The sequence below is a fragment of the Papio anubis genome, chromosome X, assembly GCF_008728515.1.
Source record: "Papio anubis isolate 15944 chromosome X, Panubis1.0, whole genome shotgun sequence".
NCBI lineage: Eukaryota > Metazoa > Chordata > Mammalia > Primates > Cercopithecidae > Papio > Papio anubis.
The window spans coordinates 120354937-120379509 of record NC_044996.1 but is presented as its reverse complement, the minus strand read 5'-3'; the positions used below and the strand labels follow the sequence as shown (position 1 = coordinate 120379509).

The window sequence follows — 24573 nt, the reverse complement described above, 5'->3', positions numbered from 1 at the left end:
GTGCACATCTGCCATGCTCGGCAAGATTTGTGAAGACATCTGTAACAGAATGTGCAGTGTGTGAGGGCCTGGGCTCTGGAATCAATGGGACAGGGCTTCGAGCCCATTCTTTCTACTTCTGGCTCAGTAGCCATGGGCAATCAAATTAACCTTACTTTCTTCACCTGAAAATTGAAGATGATAAAAGTACCTGCCGTACTGTGCTGCACTATAGATGCTAAATAAAAGTTAGCTTATATTGTGTGACACATGAACACTGAAATGCACATTATTTTACATGCTTTTTTTTTTTTTTTGTTGAGACAGAGTCTTGCTCTGTCACCCAGGCTGGAGCGCAGTGGCATGATCTCAGCTCACTGCAACCTCCGCCTCCTGGGCTCAAGTGATTCTCCTACCTCAGCCTCCTGAGTAGCAGGGACTACAGGTGTACCCCACCACACGCGGCTAATTTTTGTATTTTTAGTAGAGATGGGTTTCCACCATGTTGGCCGGTCTGGTCTTGAACTCCTGATCTCAGGTGATCTGCCCGGCTTGGCCTCCCAAAGTGCTGGGATTACAGGTGTGAGCCAGGGCACCTGGCCTTATTTTGCTTACATTTTTGAATACCTGTAAAATTATTTTTATAGAATATTGACTCAGGACTGGAATTGCTCCATTGAAAGATATGCATAGTAACTATAGATATTGACAAAATGTCCTTTAAAAAGCCTATTTCGGCCGGGCGTGGTGGGTCAAGCCTGTGGTCCCAGCACTTTGGGAGGCCAAGACAGGCGGATCACGAGGTCAGAAGATCGAGACCATCCTGGCTAACACGGTGAAACCCCGTCTCTACTAAAAAAAATACAAAAAACTAGCCAAGACTATTTCACTTTGTGCTTCGACAACATTGATAGCACTGGCTATTTTCTTTTCTTTTTTTTCTTTTTTTTTTGAGAAGGAGTCTCGCTCTGTCGCCCAGGCTGGAGCGCAGTGGCGCGATCTCGGCTCACTGCAAGCTCCACCTCCCAGGTTTACGCCATTCTCCTGCCTCAGCCTCCCGAGTAGCTGGGACTACAGGCGCCCGCCAGCTCGCCCGGCTAATTTTTTGTATTTTTTTAGTAGAGAGGGGGTTTCACCGTGTTAGCCAGGATGGTCTCGATCTCCTGACCTCGTGATCCGCCCGTCTCGGCCTCCCAAAGTGCTGGGATTACAGGCTTGAGCCACCACGCCCGGCGCACTGGGTATTTTCAATCTTGTAAAATATTGTTAGTTTCATGAAGAACACCCAAGAGCAGCAGCTGCTGCTGCTGCTGCTGCTTCTTCTTCTTCTTCTTCTTCTTCTTCTTCTTCTTCTTCTTCTTATTATTATTATTATTATTATTATTATGTTAGACAGGGGATAACTCTTGTCACCCAGGCTGCAGGGCAGTGGTGTAATCATGGCTCACTGCAGTCTTGACCTCCTGGGCTCAGGTAATCTTCCCACCTCAGCCTCCCGAGTAGCTGGGACTACAGGCACATGCCACCACGCCCGGCTAATTTCTTGTATTTTTTTTGTAGAGCCGGGGTTTTGCCATGTTACCCAGGCTGGTCTCAAACTCCCCAGCTCAAGCGATCTCCCTTCCTCTGCCTCCCAAAGTGTTGGGATTACAGGCATGAGCCACTGCAGCTGGCAAAACTTATTATTTTTATGTGCATTTCTTTCATTATTAATGAGGTCAAGCATTTTTTTATGTGACAATTGGTCAATTGTATTTCCTGTTCTATGACTCATCTGTTCTCAATTGCTTACTAATGTGCAAATTATTTTACCCATGGGCGGTATGTCTTAAAAGTTTGCTAGAGCTTTATAAAAAGCTGGCATGAGAATCACTGTGAGATTACCATTAGTTTTTACTCTGATTTCCTTTAGCTTCTAAGCATAATGGCCAGTGTTTATTTTCATGCGTTTTCATGAGTTTATTTCATGAGCTGAAAGACCACATTTCTTGGCCTCCCTTTCAGGAAGGAGTGGCCAATTTAACTAAATTCTGGAGGAGGACACGTTTTGTGTGGTGTTTCCAGGAAGTCATCTTAAAAGAGAGGAGTTTTATAGAGCAACGTCCCTCTCTTAGTCTTCTAGATGGTTTGTCTTGAAGGGATGTGAGACAAAGACTGCTAATTGCATCCAAATATCCATCCTTCTGGTGGTGGGTTAAAGAGACTGCAAATTTTGTGTCACTCCCGGCTACTGCTGGTACTGGGGCCCAAGGAGGGATATGCCCGAGTGGGGCCGCCTGACCAAGGGAGCGACAGACACGACACCCATAGACGCCTCAGCCGCTTGGGGCCCGCATGGACCCCCTCCTTCAGTGTAGAATGAACCAAGGAGACTCAAACCCAGCAGCTATTCCACATGCGGCGGAAGACATTCAAGGAGATGACAGACGGATATCTCAGCACGACAGACTTGTTTTGGACTGTAAAGACAAAGAGCCTGATGTACGATTTGTGGGAGGCTCCATGGTGCAGTTAATGCAGCCATATGAGACATGGCGAGAGCTTTTTTTCCCCACTTCAAGCACTGAATTTTGGAACTGGGGGAGATACAACAAGACATGTTTTGTGGAGATTAAAGAATGGAGAACTGGGGAATATTAAGCCTAAGGTCATTGTTGTCTGGGTGGGAAGAAACAACCATGAAAATGAAGCAGAAGAGGTAGCAGGTGGTATGGTGGCCATGGTACAACTTATCAACACAAGGCAGCCACAGGCCAAAATCATTGTATTTGATCTGTTACCTCAAGGTGAGAAACCCAACCCTTTGAGGCAAAAGAACGCCAAGGTGAACCAACTCCTCAAGATTTCGCTGCTGAAACTTACCAACGTGCAGCTCCTGGATACTGACAGGGGTTTCGTGCACTCCAACCATGCCATCTCCTGCCACGACATGTTTGATTTTCTGCATTTGACAGGAGGGGGCTACTCAAAGGTCTGCAAACCCCTGCGTGAACTGATCATGCAGTTGTTGGAGGAAACACCCGAGGAGAAACAAACCACTATTGCCTGACTGGCTCCCATCAGTGTCAACAGCATCTCAGTTTCCTCAGATCAGTTATATCACCCCCGGCGCTCCAGAATCCTTCTCTTTCTTAAGGCACTTTGCATTGCAGAATGTTCCTGGATGTTCATATCTCGTGTTTGAAGGGGAGGAGGGATTTAAACTGGTCCTGTACATAGAAGGTTTGTTTGACAGAGGAGAAAAGTTAGCCAAGGAAGATTGTTGTTTCAATTCATTTGAAACCAGAAGGGGACTTTTTAGTTGTATGTGTAACATATTCTTTGAATTATCACTATTTTCCTAGGACAACATCAAGCCTAAATACTGAACAATATGAGGATTCTTTTCTTGGCCTTTCTTGGATTATGTCATATATAATAATTTTCAGAATCATACCTACTTGGCTTTAAAACATGTTTTTTCCAATTTTTTAAGATTCATAATTTAGTCTTTGGTTTTTATGTTGCTTAGATTCATATGCATATTTAATATTTTCTTTCTTTTTCTTTTTTTTTTTAACAACTGGTAATCAATTTATTAAAATAGTTGACTTAAGCATCTGCAATGGTGACTTCCACCTCAACTCCTGGCTCAATACTGATGGAAGTGATCTGCTTAACAATCTCAGAAGGACTGTGCAAGTCAGTGAGTGGCTTGTGGATTCTCATCTGGAAACGATCCCATGTCTTAGAACCTTCACCACAAGGAGTTTTTCTTGTAGTGATTCTCAAAGTCTTGGTGGGCATTCGAACTGGTCCTTTCACTTTCAAGTTCTTTTCCTTCGCGCCTCTGATCAAGTCAGCACACACCTTTTCCAGGGATTTAACGTTGCGGCTCGTTAGGGTGATTCGAATTCGGTGAATCGCCACCTCCGGCTCCACGGGTGTTTTTCCGGTATCCTTAAAAGCCATGGCTGCTGCGCGGCTTTCTGACCGACTTGTTCCTCGGAGAGAGCGAACAGCGGTGAGTCAGGGGCAGGAGCGTGCAAACCAAAGATCCGCAGGTCCTACGACCGCGTCTTCCTCAAAAAGCTTTTTTTTTTTTTTAAGATGGAGTCTTGCTCTGTCGCCAGGCTGGAGTGAAGTGGCGCTATCTCAGCTCATTGCAACCTCCGCCTCCCAGCTTCAGGCGATTCTCTGCCTCAGCCTCCTGAGTAGCTGGGACTACAGGCACCCACCACCACGCCTGGTTAATTTTTGTATTTTTAGTAGAGGCAGGGTTTCACCATCTTGGTCAGGCTGGTCTCGAACTCCTGACCTCGTGATCCACCCACCTCGGCCTCCCAGAGTGAGCTACCATGCCTGGCTGAATATTTTCTTAACATGCAGCGTCAGGTTGAACATGCTTGTCGTTCAAATGTGGAAGATGCTATGGTTACAAATGAATTTATTCCGCTTTCTTAATCTTTCCCGTGCTTAGCAGTGAAAAACAGGTTTTGCCCCAGTAGGGGGACTCTTTGGAGACTATTATTTTTATGCTTCTGAATATCATGTCTATAATGGACCTGTCCATGCAGCGTTTCCTCCCTTTTCCCCCTCATCCCCTCTTTTTTCTTTTTTTTGGTCCTTGTTGATATCACAAGCTTTTAACACATTTTTGACCTAGGAGCCCTGTTGCTGGAAGTATAGTCTCCAGCCAGCTACTCTTATGACAGTACTGCTAGAGAACTCATTCTTGTGTGGTATTCTGTGCTATGGAGTCTGTGTATTGCTATTCATATTCAGAGTTCTGGTTTGTTTTGTTTTTCCCTTAAAACCTGTTACAGTTTTTGTTGTTGTTGTTGTTGTTGTTGTTGAGAGGGGACTCAGAACTGTTTCCACTCCATAGCACCTGACATTATTTCAAGTTTTATAATATCTTAAGGTGTATATTCTATTTTGTTTTATTTATTATTTATTTTTTGAGATGGAGTCTCGCTCTGTCGCCCAGGCTAGAGTGTGGTGGTACAATTTCGGCTCACTGCAACCTCTGCCTCCCGGGAGCAAGCAATTCTCCTCCCTCAGCCTCCCGAGCAGCTGGGATTACAGGCGCCCGCCACCACACCCAGCTAATTTTTGTATTTTTAGTACAGACAGGGTTTCACCATATTGGCCAGGTTGGTCTCAAACTCCTGAGCTCAGGTGATCTACCTGCCTCAGCCTCCCAAAGTGCTGGGATTACAGGCGTGAACCACCGCGCCTGGCCTGTATATTTTTGTATTGGCTTAGTTTTTAAATTATCATCCAAAAAATTTTCAGCCTTTTTCCATGGGGAAACAAGTGAAGCCACTCCTCAGCATAGACTGCCTTTATCCCGTCATTTTAGTAAAAAAGAACTAGGTTTGTTTCACTTGTAAGGTGTCTCATTAATGTACTTCATCTGAGAATTTGTTTTAAGAGCACTCTTTATAATCTTGATGTTTGAGCTATAAGAACTGCCATTTAAAAAAAAATAATGGGATAATAGGTGGTTTATTCAGTATACCTAATGAATATGTACAAACTGGATCTGCAGATATTTTGAACTGAACCAGGTGGATATTGAAGTAACCCATCAAAATATGCTCTGCAGTGATTCTGCTTAATGTTCTAATTCAGTAACAAATGTTTTATGTTCTACTGGAAAGGCAAATGGCAGTGCTTTTGTGTGTTGGAGGAGGGGTTACTGATTTGTGCTAAGACCCACTTCTGATTGTGAGGGATAGAACTTGAGCTCAATTTTTTCTTTTTCTAAATTTTTTTTTGAGACGGAGTCTGGCTCCGTTGCCCAGGCTGGAGTACAGTGGCGAGATCTCAGCTCACTGCAAGCTCCGCCTCCCTGGTTCACACCATTCTCCTTCCTCAGCTTTCCGAGTAGCTGGGACTACCCAGCTAATTTTTTTGTATTTTTAGTGGAGATGGGGTTTCACCGTGTTAGCTAGGATGGTCTTGATCTCCTGACCTTGTGATCTGCCTGCCTGGGCCTCCCAAAGTGCTGGGATTACAGGCGTCAGCCACCGCGCCCGGCCTGACTTGGGCTCATTTTTTCTTGTGAAGTCTCTTTCTATATATTTTTTTGTTTTATTCTTTTTTTAAAAATATATTTTTTTGGGCAACAGGGTGAGACTTCATCTCAAAAAAATACTGTTTTGAATGTATCATGTCTTCATTAACAACAGAAAATTCACATGTTGTTTACTAAACTTGTTTATGTATTAAAAATTTCCTTTTTATTTTTAGTAGCCCAGGTTATTGAGTTTTTCATGAGAGATTTTTTTTCTTAGCTGAGGTATGGTTATTATGGGAAGAATTAAGCCAGATTTTTATTATTGGAAAAACAGTTTTCTTTTTCTTTTTTCTTTTCTTTTCTTTCTTTTCTTTCTTTCTTTCTTTCTTTTTTTTTTTTTTTTTTTTTGAAACAAAGTTTCACTCTTGTTGCCCAGGCTGGAGTGCAATGGCACTATCTCAGCTCACTGCAACTTCTGCCTCCCTGGTTCAAGCAATTCTAGTGCCTCAGCCTCCCGAGTAGCTAGGATTACAGGTGCACGCCACCACACCCGGCTAATTTTTGTATTTTTAGTAGAGACGGGGTTTTGCCATGTTGGTCGGGCTGGTCTCGAACTCCTTACCTCAGGTGATCCACCCGCCTCGGCCTCCCAAACTGCTGGGATTACAGGCATGAGCCACCGTGCCTGGCTGGAATGACAGTTTTCTATCCAGGTCTTTTTCTGTTTGTCAGAAGGTGGGAGTACGATCCAAATAAATCCATTAGGTTGCTCCTGCAGCATGTGCTTTTAGCTTCTCTCTTGAACGAGAATCCCATATCCCTGGCCTTCAGCTCCTTTGCTCATGTGTATAAACCTCAGATGTTACTACATTTTATATCTATCAGAGCTATTAAGCAATAGTATTTGAACCACTAGCCGTTTAAATAAAATTCTGCCCCATTACTCACGTGCAGATATTGAGTTCACTTTCATTTTTTGCCAGATTCCTTTGCACTACTTTAAGCAAAAATAGTTAATCTATTTTTCTTTTATTGACATCCCAGTTTGCTTCAGTGACAGAACTTACTGCTTAGTCTTTGTACTTTAAAAGAAATCTATAAATTTAATGCACTGTCCAAGTGAAATGTCCTAGTTGTCATTGTGATTAAGGGGCCAACTTTCCAGGCAGCTAGCAGAGATACGATTCTCTTCCTCTCCCAGCACATTTTTATTCCTTCACCCACGCATTCCTGCTACACTAGATGGCAGCCAATGATGGAACTATAAAGATGTCTGTGTTCGTATCTCGAACATGGCAGCTTGAAGATGTACTGCCAAGGGTGACCTAGGGCAGGTTGTCTTCCAGTGCGTGCATTCTAGATTGCCATAGACCGTGCTCTGGCTACTACCCTGGGTCTACTTGGGCTGTCAAGGGCATCTGCCTAAACCAGAATCTTTGGTCCAAAACCTTAACCCAACAAAATAAATCTTGAGTAGCTCATGCCTGGCTCTTAGGAATTTTGTTTCTTTGTTAAAAAAAGAAAAAAAAAAAAAAAAGGCGGCCAGGCATGGTGGCTCATGCCTATAATCCAAGCACTTTGGGTGGCCGAGGCGGGCAGATCACGAGGTCAGGAGTTCGAGACCAGCCTGGCCAACAAGGTGAAACCCCATCACTACTAAAAATACAAAAATTAGCTGGGCTTTGTGGTGGGCAACTGTAATCCCAGCTACTTGGGAGTCTGAGGCAGGAGAATCTCTTGAACCCAGGAGGCGGAGGTTGTAGTGATCTGAGATTGCACCACTGCACTCCAGCCTGGGTGACAGAGCAAGACTCCATCTCGGGGGAAAAAAACCCAAAAAGTCCAACTTACTTTCTTTTTATTTTGTTTTTTTAACCTAGTCACTGTTTACAGTTGAATGCTAAAGCCCGAAATATTGTCTGTGCTGTGGTGTATGAGTATTGCCAATTTTATATTTATTGCAGTGAAGAAGAAACTAAAAATATATGAAAATGAGGAGCTCATTTTCCAGTGTCATTGGAAAATGTCCAAGCTCCTAAATCTGTGTGGGTTCATATGGGAGAAGTGAGTTGGGGGCCTCTTGAAAGGAGGCTTTTTGGAGAGGGGTCCCCCAGGCTTCTCCTTGGTGTTCCTGCTTGGGGATCACTGCTGCTAGCTGACTGGGCCTCCCCAGTGGAAGTTTGTGATTTTGCTTTGACAAAGTTTCATTGACTAGTAAAACTCATTCTGTTTTAGTGTGTATTTCAAAAGAAATGTAGACATTTTGCTCAAAAAAATTTTGTGTCACTCCCCTCATAGAGAAGTGAAGTTTATTTCTCCTTCCCCTTGAATTTGGACTGGCCCTGTGACTGCTTTGACCGGTAGAGGGTGGTGAAGTGACACTTTGCCTAAGCTTTGAGAAGGCCTGGAAGACTCTGCTTTGTGGTTTTGGACGCTCAGTGGGAGAGAGGTCACATGGAGAGAATGTGTGGAGAGGAGAGGCCATGAGATCATAACAAGGAAGAGACAGGTCCAAGCATATCAGTTGACTGCCAACTGCATGAGACCCCAAGTGAGGCCAGCCTAAGAACTGCCCAACTGAGCCCACTCAACCCACAGATTTATGAAAGATAATAATATGGTTATTGCTGTATTAGTTATTCTTGGTTGCTATTATTTTAAGCCACTAAGTTTTAGGGTGGTTCACTACGCAGCAATAGATAATCAAAACACTCCCTATATCCTTTAGTAAGCAAACCCTGATTTTTATCTGGGCATGTGCAGCTGAAAGATCACATTTTTTGGCCTCCCTTTTGGGAAGGAGTGGCCAATTTAACTAATTCTGGAGAAGGACACGTTTTTTGTGGTGTTTCCAGGAAGTCATCTTAAAAGAGAGGAGGCAGGCCCTTTTCTGCATTCCTCAAATTTGCTGCCTGGAATAGATGTAATGGCTGGAGCCAGGAACCATGAAGACAAGAACCACATCCTAGGGATGGCAGAGTGGCTGGCTGGAAGGTACCTGGATCTCTGATGATCTTAGAGAGCTATCATACTCCATCCCTGAACCTACTATTTCCACACATATTTTATATGAAAGGGAAATAATCTCTTTTCTGATTGAAGCCATTGTCTTTTTGTTTTGTTTTGTTTTGTTTTGTTTTCTATTCTTTGTAGCTGAACCTAATCCTCGGAGACATAGGACAAGACCAAATACCATCATGAAGCATGTTGCCTTGCCTTTGCAACAGGGGCTGATGTACAATAATTCATTTGTCTACTTTATGGGAACCCTTCATCTGGATACAATAGTGAACAAAATCAGACATAGCCCCTAAGACATGATTAGCTTACAGTTAGTCAAATCATCACAGAGTAAATGGAAAACTGTAACTGTCACAAGCCTTTGACAGACAAGCTTATGGTGTCAGCATAGCCCATAATATGGCCTTTGCTGAATCAAGGGAGACAGGGTCAGGAAGTGATATTTGAGCTGATGTCTGAAAAGTAGGCTGGAGTTAACTCTGTGATGAGGATAGGGAAGAGCGTTGCAGGTGGAGGTGACAGCACAGCAGTTCTGCGGTAGGAGAGAGCATGGTAAATACAATGGACAGAAAGATGATGTAGCTAGAGTTGGGAGAATGAGGTGAGTTTGGTATGCATGAGGCCAGAGAGGGTTGCAGATGGGAGAATGAGTAGGTTGTTTTTGTGAGTCTGGTCAATGTTTTAAAAGCATTGAAAAACCATTGAGCGTTCTAAGCTGTCAAATGGCAGTGGTCTAAAGGGGAGAAGATAGTAGTGCAGGAGATGGAGAGAAGTCAAAAGATTCAAGAGCTATTTCTCACTCATACTTTTGTGCTTGGATTCCTGATTTTGGTTTTTCTTTGTTATTAAGAGGTTGAACTGAACTAACTCCTTAATTTTTGGTGAAACCAGGCATATTTGTTAGGATATAGATTGGACTGTATGCAAGTCAGTGACAACAGTGGTTTAAACAAGTTGGAAGCTTATTTCACTTTCATATAGATGTTGGTGTTTCATACAGATGATATGGTGGCTCTACTCCAAGAAGTCATAGTGATCCCAGGATCTTTCTGTCTCTTTGTTGCTTTTTTGTCCCTAGGGTGTTGCCTTCATCTGCATGACCCGACTTAGTGCATGTCAACATTCCATCCCTGGAACGGGAGAGAAAGGGAGAGGTCACCTCCCTTCTCTTTTTGGGTATGGTTTAGCAGTTGCACACATTGCTCTTTATCATATCTCAATGAACAGAACTTAGATACATTGTCACATCTAGATGCAAAAAAGGTTTAGAACTGTAGTATTTATTCTGTACAGGCATGTGCCTGGCTAGAACTTTAGAGAGTGACTATTATAGATAATCAGACGGAAATCTACACCTGTGGACCAAATCCAACTATGCCCACTTATTTGTATGGTCTATGGCCGCTTTTGCACTACAAGGGCCCTTGGTTCACCAGCACATGGACAGTTTGGGGGCCAAAAGGATCCCTGGTACCCTAGTGTGTGGGCTGGTTGGTGGCTGGATAGTTCCCCCAGGTCACCAACACAAGGAACTGACTGTGGGACTGATGGTGGCTGAAAGGGCCCTGGAGAAACAGTGTGAGGGCAAATGATTGTTGATAGAGCTCTAGATTCCACAGCAAGTGGGCAGGCTACTGCCCTGAGTAACCTCACTCCTCCATGACCCCAGTATGTTGTCAGGCTGCTGACTGAAAGGGACCTCTGATCATAATTCCTTGGCAGGCTGGGGGCTGGTAGGACCATTGGAACCTTGGCATGCAAGCTGGCTACTGTCTGGAAGGTCCCTTCCCTGCCACTAGAGCACCAGTGCAAGAGACTGACAGTGACTCTTCATTGCACAGAATGAAGGCAGGCTGATGAATGGAAGGACCTTCAGTTCTTCAGCACATGTGTAGGTAGGGGGCCTGAAGGACAAAGGGAACTGTGACCTGTGGGTGGGCTAGGGACTGGAAGGACCCCATGGCACTAGGGCAAAGCCAGTTGGTGGCTGGAAAGGGCCCCTGGGGCACCAGAACACTGGAAGGATGGTGGCTGAAAGGGCTCTAGACTCTACTGCTTGTGGGCAAGTTGATGACGAATGGCCTCCTGTTCCCTGGCCTGCAGGCAGGCTGGGGGATAAAATGATTCCTAGAACCTTAGTGAGTGGGCAAGTTGGTGACAAGGGCCACTGGGACACGGTCCCAAGGAAAGAATGGTGAAAAAGAGCCTAAAGGGGCTCTTGTTTCCACAACACTCAGGCCACAAGAGGTCAGAAGGGTCTTCAGTTTCCCAGGTGAACACAGGCTGAAGCCTAGAAGGACTGACTGCTACATGGCACCTGGGCAGGCTGGTGGCTGAAAGGGCTCCAAGGACACTAGTTCATGTGCAGGCTGGTGACCCTAAGGGTCTCCAATCCAGTTCCCTAGCTCACAAGCAACTGGGTGATCTGAAGGGCCTTCTTTACACTGGTACTCTAGAAGGACACTGGCCGAATGGGCCCTGGCTTACTACTGCACATGAGCATGCTGAGAAATTGAAGGACTGGCAGAACCCTGTTGTGTGGACAGGCAGGTGGCTGGAAGGAGCCCGGAGCATCATCGTGCAAGATGGTGGCTTAAAGTCCTCACTTTCCCAGCAGGCAAGCAGCCTGTGGCCAGAAGGCAACTCTGCTTTCCATCATGCAAGAGCTGTAAGAAAACAAAAAGGCTCTCATCAATACAGTATGTGGGCAAGAGAACTTCTGGATGGTCCTCTGTTCCCCAACATGCATGGAATCTGGAGGGCCAAAATAACCTGCAGAACTCTCGCTGAGAGTCAGGTTAGGAACCGGAAATCCCTCCAGGATATCAGGGTGTGGGAAACAGTCGCCAAAAGGCATCCGTCTTACACAGTGCCTGGAGACCTGGGGGCGGGTCTTAGAGTTCCTCGGTCCACCATAGGTTGGGGCCCTGAAGGATCCACTGGTGCGTGGATTTCAGGATGGCTGGTGCTCAGAAGGACCTCCAATCCAGTTATCCTGCAGCTGATTAGCTGGTAGTCGGAAGGGTCCTTGATACACCCGCATGAAGAATGGAAAGAAGGATGGTCGCTGAGAGGGCTCTCACTTCCACAGTACACCTACAGCCTGAGACCAGAAGGGTCCTCAGCTCTGTGCTGAGTGAGGCCCATATAGGGGCCCAAAAAGCTCTCATTTCCACAGTAAGCGGCTCACTAATGGCCGTTTTACCCTCTGTTTCCCAGCAAGTAAAGCAAGGCGGGGAGGGGGTTAGTGTGGTATTGAAATGACCCACGGAACCTTAGCAAGTGGCGAGATTTCTGACAGGAAGACCCCTTGGGGGCACCAGAACGTAGGCAGGATGGAGCCCGTTTGGTGGCCAAAAGGCGCTTTCATTTCCAAAGCACACTGGCCGGCTGATGACTGGTTGGTGCTTGGTTCCCCAGTCCCAGTAGGGTTGGGGGCTAAAATGACCCATGGAACTCTAGTGGGTGGGCATTTTTCTGACCGGAACCCCCTTCCCCGCCCCACCACTGTGAACCAGCGAGGGAGAAGTATGGTGGCCCAAAGGAGTCTCCTGCCCACGGTAAACCTGAGATCTGAGGCCAGCCAGGCCCTCAGCTCCCCACCACGCGAGACCCATATGGTAGTCAAAAAGGCTCTCATTTCCACAGGGCGTGTCCCCAGTGATGGTTGGCGCTCTCCTTCTCAGCATGCATGTAGGCCAGGGGTCGAAATCACCAAGGGAACATTCAATGGCGGCCAGGTTTCTGATGGGGAGGTCCCCTGGGACACTAGCATTTAGAAAAAGTGTGGCTGAGAAACCTCTCACTTGCACAGCACACAGGTAGGAAGGACTACAAGGGCCCTCGCCTCTCCACGGTACAAAGGCCATAAGGTGGTCCAAAGTGCTCTTATTTCCACAGCAGGTTGAAGACCGATGGCTGGTTGACTCTTTTTTTCTTTTTTTTTTTTTTTTGAAACAGAATCTTGCTCTGTCACCCAGGCTAGAGTGCAATGGCACTCTCAGATCACTGCAACCTCTGCCTTCTGGATTCAAGCGGTTCTCCTGCCTCAGCCTCCTGAGTAGCTGGGATTACAGGCGTGAGCCACCATGGGGGTGTGCGCCACCATCCCTGGCTAATTTTTGTATTTTTAGTAGAGACGGGATTTCACCTTGTTGGTCAGGCTGGTCTCGAACTTCTGACCTCATGATCCACCCACCTCAGCCTCCCAAAGTGCTGGGATTACAGGCGTGAGCCACTTTGCCCGGCTGGCTGGTTGAGTCTTTGTTCCCCAGCACCCATGCAAGCTGGGGTCCAAAATGACCAGGCAGAACCCTAGTGGGTGGGTTCATGGGACCTTCCGTGAACCAGTGCAGGTGAAGCATAGTGGCCCAATGGGTTCTCATGTCCACAGTGCTCCTGTGGGGGTCCAGAAGAGCCCTTGGCTTCCCACAGTATGAGGCCTGTAAGGTAGCCAAAAGGGTTCTCATTCCCATGGCATTTGGGCAGGCTGATGTCTGGTTGGTCCTCTGTTCTTCGGCGTGTAGCAGTCTGGGGTCCTGTATTACTTAGTTTGGATTGCTATAAAGAAATACCTGAGACTGGATAATTTAGAAAGAAAAGTGATTTAATTGGCTGACGGTTCTGCAGGCGGTACAGGAAGTGTGGTGCTGGCATCTGCTTCTGTAGGCCTCAGGAAGCCTACAATCATGGTGGAAAGTGAATGGGGAGCAGGCAAGAGTGGGAGCAACAGAGTGGGGAGGTGCCACATGCTTTTAAACAACCAGATCTCCCATGAACTCACTCATCACCAAGGGGATGGTGCTAAGCCATTCATGAGGAATCAGCCCTCATGATCCAAACACCTCCCACCAGGCCCCACCTCCAAAACTGGGGATTATATTTCAACATGAGATTTGGAGGGGACAACATCCAAACCCTATCAGGGCTGAAATAACCTGGGGACCTCTCGTGGGCAGATAGGCTGGTGACCAGGTTCTTCAAGATGCTGGTAATTTGTCTAATTCATAGGTTTTCAGAAGAAGAGAAGCCAAATCTGGACTTCAGCAGATGGGGAGAACAGCACATGCCCCAGAGATCATGGTCTTTTATCTGGATGCATTGATTAGGTAACACTTATTTTTTCTTTCTTTGGGGAGATGGTCTGTGTCTAGGTTGAAGCATGTAATGCATATTTGATGACCAGAAGGGAGGAATATGGCAAGATTGCAAATGTTTATCAATGTCCTTATTCTCTTTTTTCCTGGGCCCTAGCTTCCCATGCAGTTGAGTGTGGCCATGTGACTAAGTTCTGGCCAACAGAAATTTGAGTGGATGTGATGTGAGCCATATCCAGGCCTGGCTCATGATAAACATACCATATGCTGTCCTCTCTCTGTGTCTCCGTTAGGTGGAGAGGATTTCATGGACCTAGAGAAGGGCAGACCCACAAGATGGAAGGAACCTTGGCCCTTGAATGACTGTATAGAGTTGAACACATACTCCCCTTTCCTAACCTCACTGAACAAGTGACGTAAATGAGCAATAGACTTTAATTTAGTTAAGATATAGAAAATTCAGGAGGAATCTCCTATAGTAGCTAGTATTGTTGATCTTTTATTATTATTATTATTATTTTTATTATTATTATTATTTGAGACAGAGTTTCACTCTTGTTGCCCAGGCTGTTGTGCAATGGCACCGTCTCAGCTCACTGTAACCTCCGCCTCCTGGGTTCAGGCGATTCTCCTGCCTCAGCCTCCTGAGTAGCTGGGATTATAGACGCCTGCCACCACACCTGGCTAATTTTTGTATTTTTAGTAGAGACAGGGTTTTTACCATGTTGGCCAGGCTGGTCTTGAACTCATGACCTCAGGTGATCTGCCTGCCTTGTCTTTCCAAAATGCTGGGATTACAGGCATGAGCCACAGTGCCCAGCCTTATTGCTGATCTTAACTAAACAAGTTGGTATCTTGAGGCCGGGCGCGGTGGCTCAAGCCTGTAATCCCAGCACTTTGGGAGGCTGAGGCGGGTGGATCACGAGGTCAGGAGATTGAGACTATCCTGGCTAACATGGTGAAACCCCGTCTCTACTAAAAATACAAAAAACTAGCCAGGCGTGGTGGCGGGCGCCTGTAGTCCCAGCTACTTGGGAGGCTGAGGCGGGAGAATGGCGTGAACCCGGGAGGCGGAGCTCGCAGTGAGCCGAGATCACGCCACTGCACTCCAGCCTGGGAGACACAGCGAGACTCCATCTCAAAAAAAAAAAAAAAAAAAAAAAAACAAGTTGATATCTTGAACCAGCTGAGTTCTCTGAAACCCATTTTAAGTCTTTAAGGTCCTGGTGGTTGGACATGAAGTTTGGATGGTCAATATCCACGCTGCTGAACCTTGGCCACTGGCCTTTTTTGGTGTCTTCAGTTTTGGTGAGTCTCTCCTTTGAATTGTACCTTTTGTGCCCTCAACCCAAAATAAGATCTTGGACCCAGGCTGGCAATGGTCTCAGCAGAGAGCATGTCCAATAGGTATTTTAAAAGCTTTGAGGGTTTGTCAAAAGGAGTTTCCTTATTCGTGTTAAAGTCTCTCCCCCAGGCCAGGCATGGTAGCTCACACCTGTAATCCCAGCACTTTGGGAGACCGAGGCGGATGGATAACCTGAGGTCGGGAGTTCGAGATCAGCCTGGCTAACATGGTGAAACCCTGTCTCTACTAAACATACAAAATTAGCTGGGCGTGGTGGTACATGCCTGTAATCCCAGCTACTCGGGAGGCTGAGGCAGGAGAATTGCTTGAACCTGGAAGGCAGAGGTTGCGTTGAGCCAGGATTGCACCACTGCACTCCAGCCTGGGTGACAGAGTGAGATTCCATCTCCAAAAAAAAAAAAAAAAAAAAAGGCTCTCCCCGACCTGCCTCATTTCTCCATGCACTGTGGATCAAAGTACATAGGACAAAATTGGTCTTATAAGACAAAATACCCAAAAGTGATTTAAAATTGGTCTCATAAGACAGTATAAGACAAAATACCCAAAAGTGATTTAAAAATGTTAAAATATCAACATGAAATAGCAACATAAAGTATCAATATGAAATATCAATACAGTATATCAATATGAAGTTGATGTATTGTGGAGACATGAAACAGATGACTACACAAATATTTAATTGGCAATACTTGGGATATATATTATGAAGGAAAAGTACTTTGTGCTATGAAAATAAACAGCAGGGGGATCTGACTTGAGGAAGTGAAAGGTCTGAGGGATGAGCAGGTGTTATCTACAATGTTATTAAAATCAGTAGTTCTTAAATTTGAGCGTGCAACAGAATTATCTGGAGCACTCATAAAACACAGATGGCTGGGCCCCACCCAAGAGTTTCTAATTCGGTAGGTCTGGGGTGATATTGATGCTGCTCTTCAGGGACCATACTTTGAGAACCAACTGATGTGTGCTATATCTCCCAACAAACACGCTGGAGCACAATGCTGAAGGTGGGTTACAGGCCAGCTGAAAAATTGCTCTACCTCACCTCTCAGGGGCAGCCAAGGGGCTGGGGCAGAACTCAAAAGTGGTCATCTCTAGCTGTGGGTGGTCTCATGTATTCTCCCAGCATGTGATACCGATATGATACTTAACTACTATGATAGCAGAAGTTTGGGAAGAGCTCAGCTGGTCAAATGGGGAGAGGCAGGTGATAACTGTTAGATAAAGAAAGGAGTTTGTCTGAGGGCCTTGCAGCAGGAAAGAGTGCTGCATCTTCACAGAACTGAGAGAAAACCAGTGAAGCTGTAGAGGAGAAGGTCCAGGGAAGACGGTGGAAGAATAATTTAGAGGGTCAGCTCATCTAGGGCTTGGAGGACCTCATTAAGGATTCACATAAAGGAGAAGCCATTGAAGATTTTTTTTTTTTTTGGGACGGAGTCTGGCTCTGTCGTCCAGGCTGGTGCAATCTCGGCTCACTGCAAGCTCCACCTACCAACTCAAGTGATTCTCCTGCCTCAGCTTCCCAAGTAGATGGGACTACAGGCATGTGCCACCACGCCGGGCTAATTTTTGTATTTTTAGTAGAGATGGGGTTTCACCATTTTGGCCAGGCTGGTCTCAAACTCCTGACCTCATGATCCACCCGCCTTGGCCTCCCAAAGTGCTGGGATTACAGGTGTGAGCCACACCACGCATGGCCACCATTGAAGAATTTTAAGCAAGGGAATGGATTGGAAAGGTGCAAGTATGCATTTGGAGATAGCAATTAGGAAGCTACTGCCTAGTGTAGGATGGAAATGATGGTGGGATGGTCTAAGGTGGATAAAGTGAAGATAGAAGCATTGGAAAGATGTTTTGGAGGCCAATGAATAGAACTTGGTGATTATTGGATATAGAGGTTGAAGGATAAGGAGGTATCTGATATAATTCTCAAATGTCTAGCTTGAAATGTTTTGTTTTCTGAGATAAGCCACACTGATGGTTACATCTGGGAGAAAGAGCAGTTTTGGAGATGCTGAATATGGAATGCCCTTGTTTTTAATTGTCTAATTGGAGGTGTTGGTTAGGCAGCAGAATATATGGCCTTGGACCTCAGAGGACATTTAGGATTATGGGTAACCTCAGAGGACCTGTGGTTTGTGGTGGTTTGGACCTTTGAGGACATGTGGGTGTGTGTGGGACTGGACTTTAGAAAATGTCCAAATGGACATTGTTAGTGTGCAAAGAGATGGTCCCTGAATCCACGCTAGGTATGTGGAACAGAGATTGCAAACTCCAGTGCCTAGAGTGGCCAGTCAGGTAACATATATGAGAATGCGGGCCAGATGCATACTTTGCATCAATGGTTGGGACTGTCTACTCCAGCTGTAATGGAATTTCATGGATTTTCAACTGAAAATGGAATTGCATGGATTTTCAACTGAAGCCAGGAATCTGGATTTTACCATGAAATGTCTTGGGTTTAGATATTGGTTCAATTTGAAAAATTAATGTGGGCCATGGCTGGGTTGTGGTGGCTCTCGCCTGTGATCTCAGCACTTTGGGAGGTAGAAGCAGGCAGATCATTTGAGATCAGGAGTTGGAGACCAGCCTGGCCGACACGGCAAAACCCCATCTCTACTAATAATATAAAAATTAGCCAGGCGTGGTGGCGCCCACCTATAGTCGCAGCTATTCAGGAGGCTGAGGCATGAGAATCACTTGAACCCGGGAGGTGGAAGTTGCAGTGAGCTGAGACTGCGCCACTGGACTCCAGCCTGGGCAACAGAGCAAGACTCTGTGTCAAAAAAAAAAAAAAAAATGCTGTGTGCCAATTAAAATACATATGTATTAAAGGGGGACTGTCAGTTGATAGCCTTTGCAAGGAAGTGTGTGTAAGACAAAATTATGAGGAATTCAGCTGAATGAACAAATTTGAAGCTCTGGTAGAGGGCCAGATGCAGTGGTTCATGCCTGTAATTCCAGCACTTTGGGAGGCTGAGGCGGGGTGGCTCTCTTGAGCCCAGGATTTGGAGACCAGCCTGGGCAAAATGGTGAAACTCTGTCTATACTGAAAATTCAAAAAATTAGCTGGGTGTGGTGGTGCTCATCTGTAGTCCCAGCTACTTGAAAGGCTGAGGCGGGAGGATCACCTGAGCCCAGGAGGCCGAGGCTACAGTGAGCTGTGATCAAACCACTGCACTCCAGCCTGGGTGACAGAAGTGAGACCCTGTCTCAAAAAAAAAAGAATAGAATAGAATAGAATAGTCTGGTACAAAAGGATGTGGGGTGGCCAGGCAGGTAGAATCAGGAGAGCATGGTGTCCTAAAAGCCAAGGCAAGAGGACATTCAGTCTTCCTTGCTTTCTGGTGTCTCGGGTCCCAGTGATTCTAGGTTGGATGTAAAGAAAGTACTAGGTAGGTATCATTTTAGGAAATGCCCCTGGTGGAAAATGTTTCTGTTTTGATTCATTTCTCTTTAATATAGAAGACAGAGCTTCAGGCCTTAAAATACTTGCCTGAATCACATGTGAAGTCTTATAAACACTGTCTTGAGGGTGTGGTGGCTCACACCTGTAATCCTAGCACTTTGGGAGGCTGAGGCAGATGGATCGCCTGAGGTCAGGAGTTTGAGACCAGCCTGACCAGACCAACATGGTAAAACTCCATTTCTACTAAAAATACACAAATTAGCCCAGCATGGTGGCAGACGCCTGTAATCCCAGCTACTTGGGAGGCTGAGGCAGAAGAATCGCTTGAACCCAGGGGGTGGAGGTTGCAATGAGCTGAGACTGCACCACTGCACTCCAGCCTGGGTGACAGAGCGAGACTCTGTCTCAAAAAAACAAAATAAAACAGAAAAAAACCCCACTGTCATGAGTCCCTTTCCTTCCGTTGTCCAAACCCCACCGACTTTATAATTCAGAAAATCTTAAATTGGGTTGTGGTTTGATATAATCTGGAGAGATGAGAAGTTCAACTCTTGTGAAAGGGTTATTGTCAGGCCACAAAAAGCTGTAGGATTTGTTTCAAAAGCATCCTTCTGCTAGGGAAGTGAGCTGGAGTTAAATAAGGTGAATGAAGTCTCAAAAATAGTCAGCGAGAGCTCGGTTCTATTCTATAGGCCCCTTTTAAACTATTTTTATTTTATTTTATTAATTGACACATAAAATTGTACATATTTGTGGGGGTACTATTGTATAGGCTTCTATTATGGCTTAAGAGAAAGAGTACTTCTAGAGTAAGAAATAAAGAAGGCTTACTGTCTGGTCAGGAAATTGATGATCTTTGTCTTAGCTGTCAATGAGGATGCTAACATCGCTACTTATACTATTTGGGCCTGTTATATGGATAAAAAAATGTAAATACCCAAAAGTGATTTTAAAATGTTAAAATGTCAACATGAGATGTCAGTATAAAGTATCAGTATGAAAAGTCAATATAAAATATCAATATAGTTTATCAATATGAAGTTGAACTAATGTTCTGGAACTTGAGAAGGGCCTTCAACATAGACATCTGTAAATGATGTTATCTAATACTTGATTACATATGCTAATGATGAGAAACAGCTTCAGTGGACTATATAATTTATTGTCCAAACCAGAACACTTTGGAGTGTGAAAAGGAGTGGAGTGTGTTTAATATTTACTCCAGAACAACAGGCAAAACCCAGGACTGTCTTGGGTAAAATGGGAGACTTGATCACCCAGGCATAAGTGAAATGTCAGTGGATATATACTTGCTTTGTCAGATGATGTGGTGACATAAGATCTGTGCTGCAAAATGATTTTTTTCCTAAAAACTCATTCTCTTGGATATGCTATAACATCTCAGTTTCACAGACAGGAATCCTGGGCTAAGTGAGAGAGAGGAAAGTAATAAGCACAAAACTTACCATTGCCAGTTCCCTTTCTTGCTTCCAAAGGGCATTTAGGAATGCACCAGAAGGATTTACTTTGCTCTAGCATTCTTAACCTTAATGAAGTAATTTGAGTTTTCACTCTCAGAGAAGACTGTGGTGGGTGAAAAGAAGATTGGACAAGTCTTCACTAAAAGATATTAACTAGTGGAATTAGTAAGCAAAAGAGGGTACGTTCAGTAGCGTCATATCCCAGGCAAACTAGTGTACAATGCATTTATATTCTCATGCAAGTAGATGAGATTCAATAGTATGCACAGAATTTGAATGTTTCAAATTATTCATTTGGAGCCTGGGTACAGTTCTAGCTATCCCCTTTAGGTCGGAATGATTTGGGGACTTGTAGGTGAGATTAACAGGACGGTAATTTACATATGTTTTCATTTTGTGTTTCTTATCTTCTAAAGCTTGAGGTGCATTTCATACCTTTGCTAGAAGTCTTGCTGGAATGTGATTGAATCACGGTGGCAGCTGACGTACTATTAGAAGACAGAGCTGTAGATGGACATTTCTCAGTAATCAGGTAAGCAGGCAAGCTGGCCTTTGTTCTCTGCATAATCTGAAGTGCTCTGATCTGCGGCATAGCACGTGAAAAGCAGCACATCTGAATTGACAAAGAGATCTTTATTTCTATTCCACAATGCACAGAGAAAAGGTAGAAAGAGAATTGGAGTGTAAATTTATTTATTCAGGAGCGTGAGCTATCAGTTTGAGTAAAGGAAACGCTGATAGAGGTTATGTTCCTGCTTCAAGACTGCGTTTCCTATCTCATGTTGTTGTATTATGTTTGTGTGCTGGGTCCAGAAGCATAGCCTCCCACTCAGCGGGCCACCGTGGAACAGCAAAAGGAATAGCTGCCTGGGTGAGAGGATTAATCCGTGCCCATTCCAGCTCTGCCCCTGGACGAAAGGAATACGGCCCTAACCAGGCTGGGCCACACTTTCCCCTTTTTGAAAATCCACATATAAAGAGAGATAATTGAGGACATAATAAAATGATCAACATGCCAAACCTTTGAGTTTGTAGAAAGTCGCCATCTAAGTTTTTGTCTTTGGATGAACTGCATTAGTATAGTGTTTGTTTATTTTCTGGATCAAAATTTGGTGTTCCTGTATATGTAGGTGACCCTGCTGAAGTCAATGGCAACATCTTGGACACATTCAGATATTGACTTTGGGATTGGCAAAATAGTAGAGTCACTATCACCATCTTATGTCAATGTAGTTATTGCATGGTAAAAACAATGAATTCTTGTTTTATTGTGGTATTTTGAAATTCTAACTACCGTCATTTGGGGTCATGATAATATCTCTATTCAGAGCAGTAGCATTTGTTGTTATTTGATGTGTCTCGTGTGGTGATTCTTACACTGAATACTGGAGACATATTTACTGCTACTTGTCCAATTTGAAATTGATTTAAAGCCTCTAAGTTCGTACTGGGAAAAACAAAATTCTTTGGAACTCCATTGCTCACTTTAAAGAGCATAATTTTCGATTAGCCTTCCAGTCTTAGGTTGGTTTAAAGACGTTTCATGTCAGATATCTGTGGCCGTTTAGAGCAGCTCCCAGGTGAGGAATTTACAGTGGGGAAATCACACCCGGGGGTGAGGAGTGGACAAAGGCATCTCTGAGCTAGCATTCCTTGTGTAGTGTCCAGGCATTTCACAAATGGGCTTTGAATGGTCGTTCGAATCATGTATTTTCTAGGCTCTGGAAATGCAAGAGGGAAAGTTGGAGAATCCTGCTCAATACAGGATTATCAGCTGAAATGCATCTCCTTCCTAACCCAGCCCTTGGTAGTTCTTTGGAGCTCTGAGCAGAGAGCAGCAGTTCATGGGTAACATGGGAAGGTTTAAAGATCCTTCAGCAAAGATGTTGTGGAATGGTCAGAGTTAACCATGGTGGTGTTCAGTTCAGTTCCTGGGGCTTCCATTTCCTCCTGCCTTCTTTGGAAATCATTTCCTGGTGTTCTAATTCTGTATCTTGCCAAGTAGCAAAAATGTGGAGGAAAACCCCGGAAGTAACTTGTGGTTAAGTTTCAAGTTTTCTGGCTTTTATCCAAACACTCATGAGCTTCATTTGTGTTCACATATAAGAAAAGCCAACCCGGATCTCCTAATAATGCTTTATTTAGTGCTTAAACTTTAATTGCAGGGTACAAATGATACCATTAGGAACCGATATCAATACTAATGCCACCTATATTATTATTTACTCCGCTGAAAACTAAGCTTGTTGAAATATATTTATTAACACTGCACCCTAGCACTACACATTTAAAGCTTAATTCTGTGGCTGTTCATGAATTCTCAGCATACTGCAGTGTTGAGGCTTCCTAGCTTGAGATAAGTTCATTATGAAATGGGAGTGATAAAGTGTGTTAGGGCATATTTTTTCCAGGTCACAAATACAAGCTGGTTTATGCAAAGGATGAAGCACCCTTTGTGTAATTTTCGTCCCTTTAGCTAACAAACAGTTAAATTCAGCATTTATCCTTTGTCCTTAGCATTAAAATGTACCTTATTCATTCGGTAGATTTCTCTTTCAACCATGGCTATTGTTTGTCACTAACAGCTAGCTTTTGTGAAGTTAATAAATGTGCATAATAAGGACATAAAGGTATGGAGAAGTAATACTGTAATCCTTTTGTTTGGATAATCAGTCTAATGTATGCAAATTAAACCTTATTAGTACTAGGGTTTTGTGTCTGCTTATCAAAATGTGCCATTTTCATGAAAATTGGAAGTCCATTATATAAAGTTATTATTAACAGTCATTTAGGAATTATATACGGTATGCAAATTAAAGTTGATTACAACTAATTAAGGGCTTTCTTTGTTATTTGACCTTGTCTGCTTTTTATGTAAATATGTTTCTTTTGGTCTGGCATATTTTTAGACTCAGAAAAGTATATTAAGACAAGTTACATTATGTAGTTTTTAATATATCTTTGTGTTGCCACTGTCTGTGCCCCTCATTTTCCAGAGGCACATATGATATGTAAAGCCATGTATCTTATTTCACTGTTTGGGGATGGTTCTCTAGGTAAGTGGAATTTCCGAAATAGAAAACAATGAAATTTCCAGGCCCCTTCAATGAGTTTAATGGAAAGTGAGCACAAATCCAGTATAACATATAAACAGTTTTCATGCCAGAATACCCTTTTTTCCACTATTTATTGACTTCAGTGAGTCTTGGGTTACAGGTTTCCAAACGGAGCTAAGTAATAAATGATCATTACTGGCTTACAGGGTGTCCCGCAAAACCGAATTGTTTGTTATCTATGAAAGCATTCAGCTAAAGATAAGTGACTTTACCACAGAAAATGTAACAGTCTCAGTACCAGTGGCCTTTAGGAAGAATTGTGCACTCCCTGTAAAAATGAGGAGTTTCTCAGTGGGTGAGGAGGAAACATTTGAAGTGTGACTTTTAAACACTTATTAAGTTATATATTTCCTTCAGTGCAGTTATTCTAGTTGTTTTCTGTTAACAAAGAAGCTTGTTACAGTGGCTGGAGCAAAGCATCCTGGGGCACTTGGTTTAATTGCACGACGGAAGAGATCTGTTAATCAATAGCTTTTCAAATGCCTTGAAGTATACTGGTAAGAAAAAGAATGTGAAGATAAACAGTCCAAGAAAAGAGGCCAGAATATTGCAAGAGTGGAGAAAAACAAATAGTTATCTAGGTATTTAAAAGGGGCAAGCAAGAAACTAGGAACAACATCACCTTTGAATTCATCCAAATTTTGAACATTTTCTTTTATTTTTTGACTTTGAACAACAACAGTTTAATCTTTGAAAAATGCCATTTGAATGCTTATAAAGGGATTGAAAACAAAGTTTTAATTGAAGTATAATATACAAACAGGAAAGTATACCTATCATAAATATACAGCTTGTTAATTTTTCACAAACTCAACACTCTGATGTAACTAGCACCCAGATCAAGGAGCAGTACATTAACAGCACTCTAGGAACTCTGCTTTTTCATAAACCAGGTGACAGCATATGTGCAGGTCTGTTTCTAGACTTTTTTGGGGAAAATTGACATCTATACAATCTCAAGTGTGCTAATCTATGAACATGGTATATCTCAGATAAAGGGGACTCTGTTATTTGTTTGTTTGTTTTTGAGACAAGGTCTCACTCTATCACTCAGGTTGGAGTGCAGTGGCACAATCATAGCTCACTGTAGCCTCAACCTTT

At 44.0% G+C, this 24573-nt stretch overlaps 2 pseudogenes; one reads left to right on the top strand and one right to left on the bottom strand.

Annotated features, from left to right (window-relative positions):
• Positions 1–1607: 1607 nt before the first annotated feature.
• LOC101008624 lies at positions 1608–3417 on the top strand (annotated as a pseudogene).
• A 108-nt stretch (positions 3418–3525) lies between these two features.
• On the bottom strand, positions 3526–4071 carry LOC101008962 (annotated as a pseudogene).
• Positions 4072–24573: the final 20502 nt, after the last annotated feature.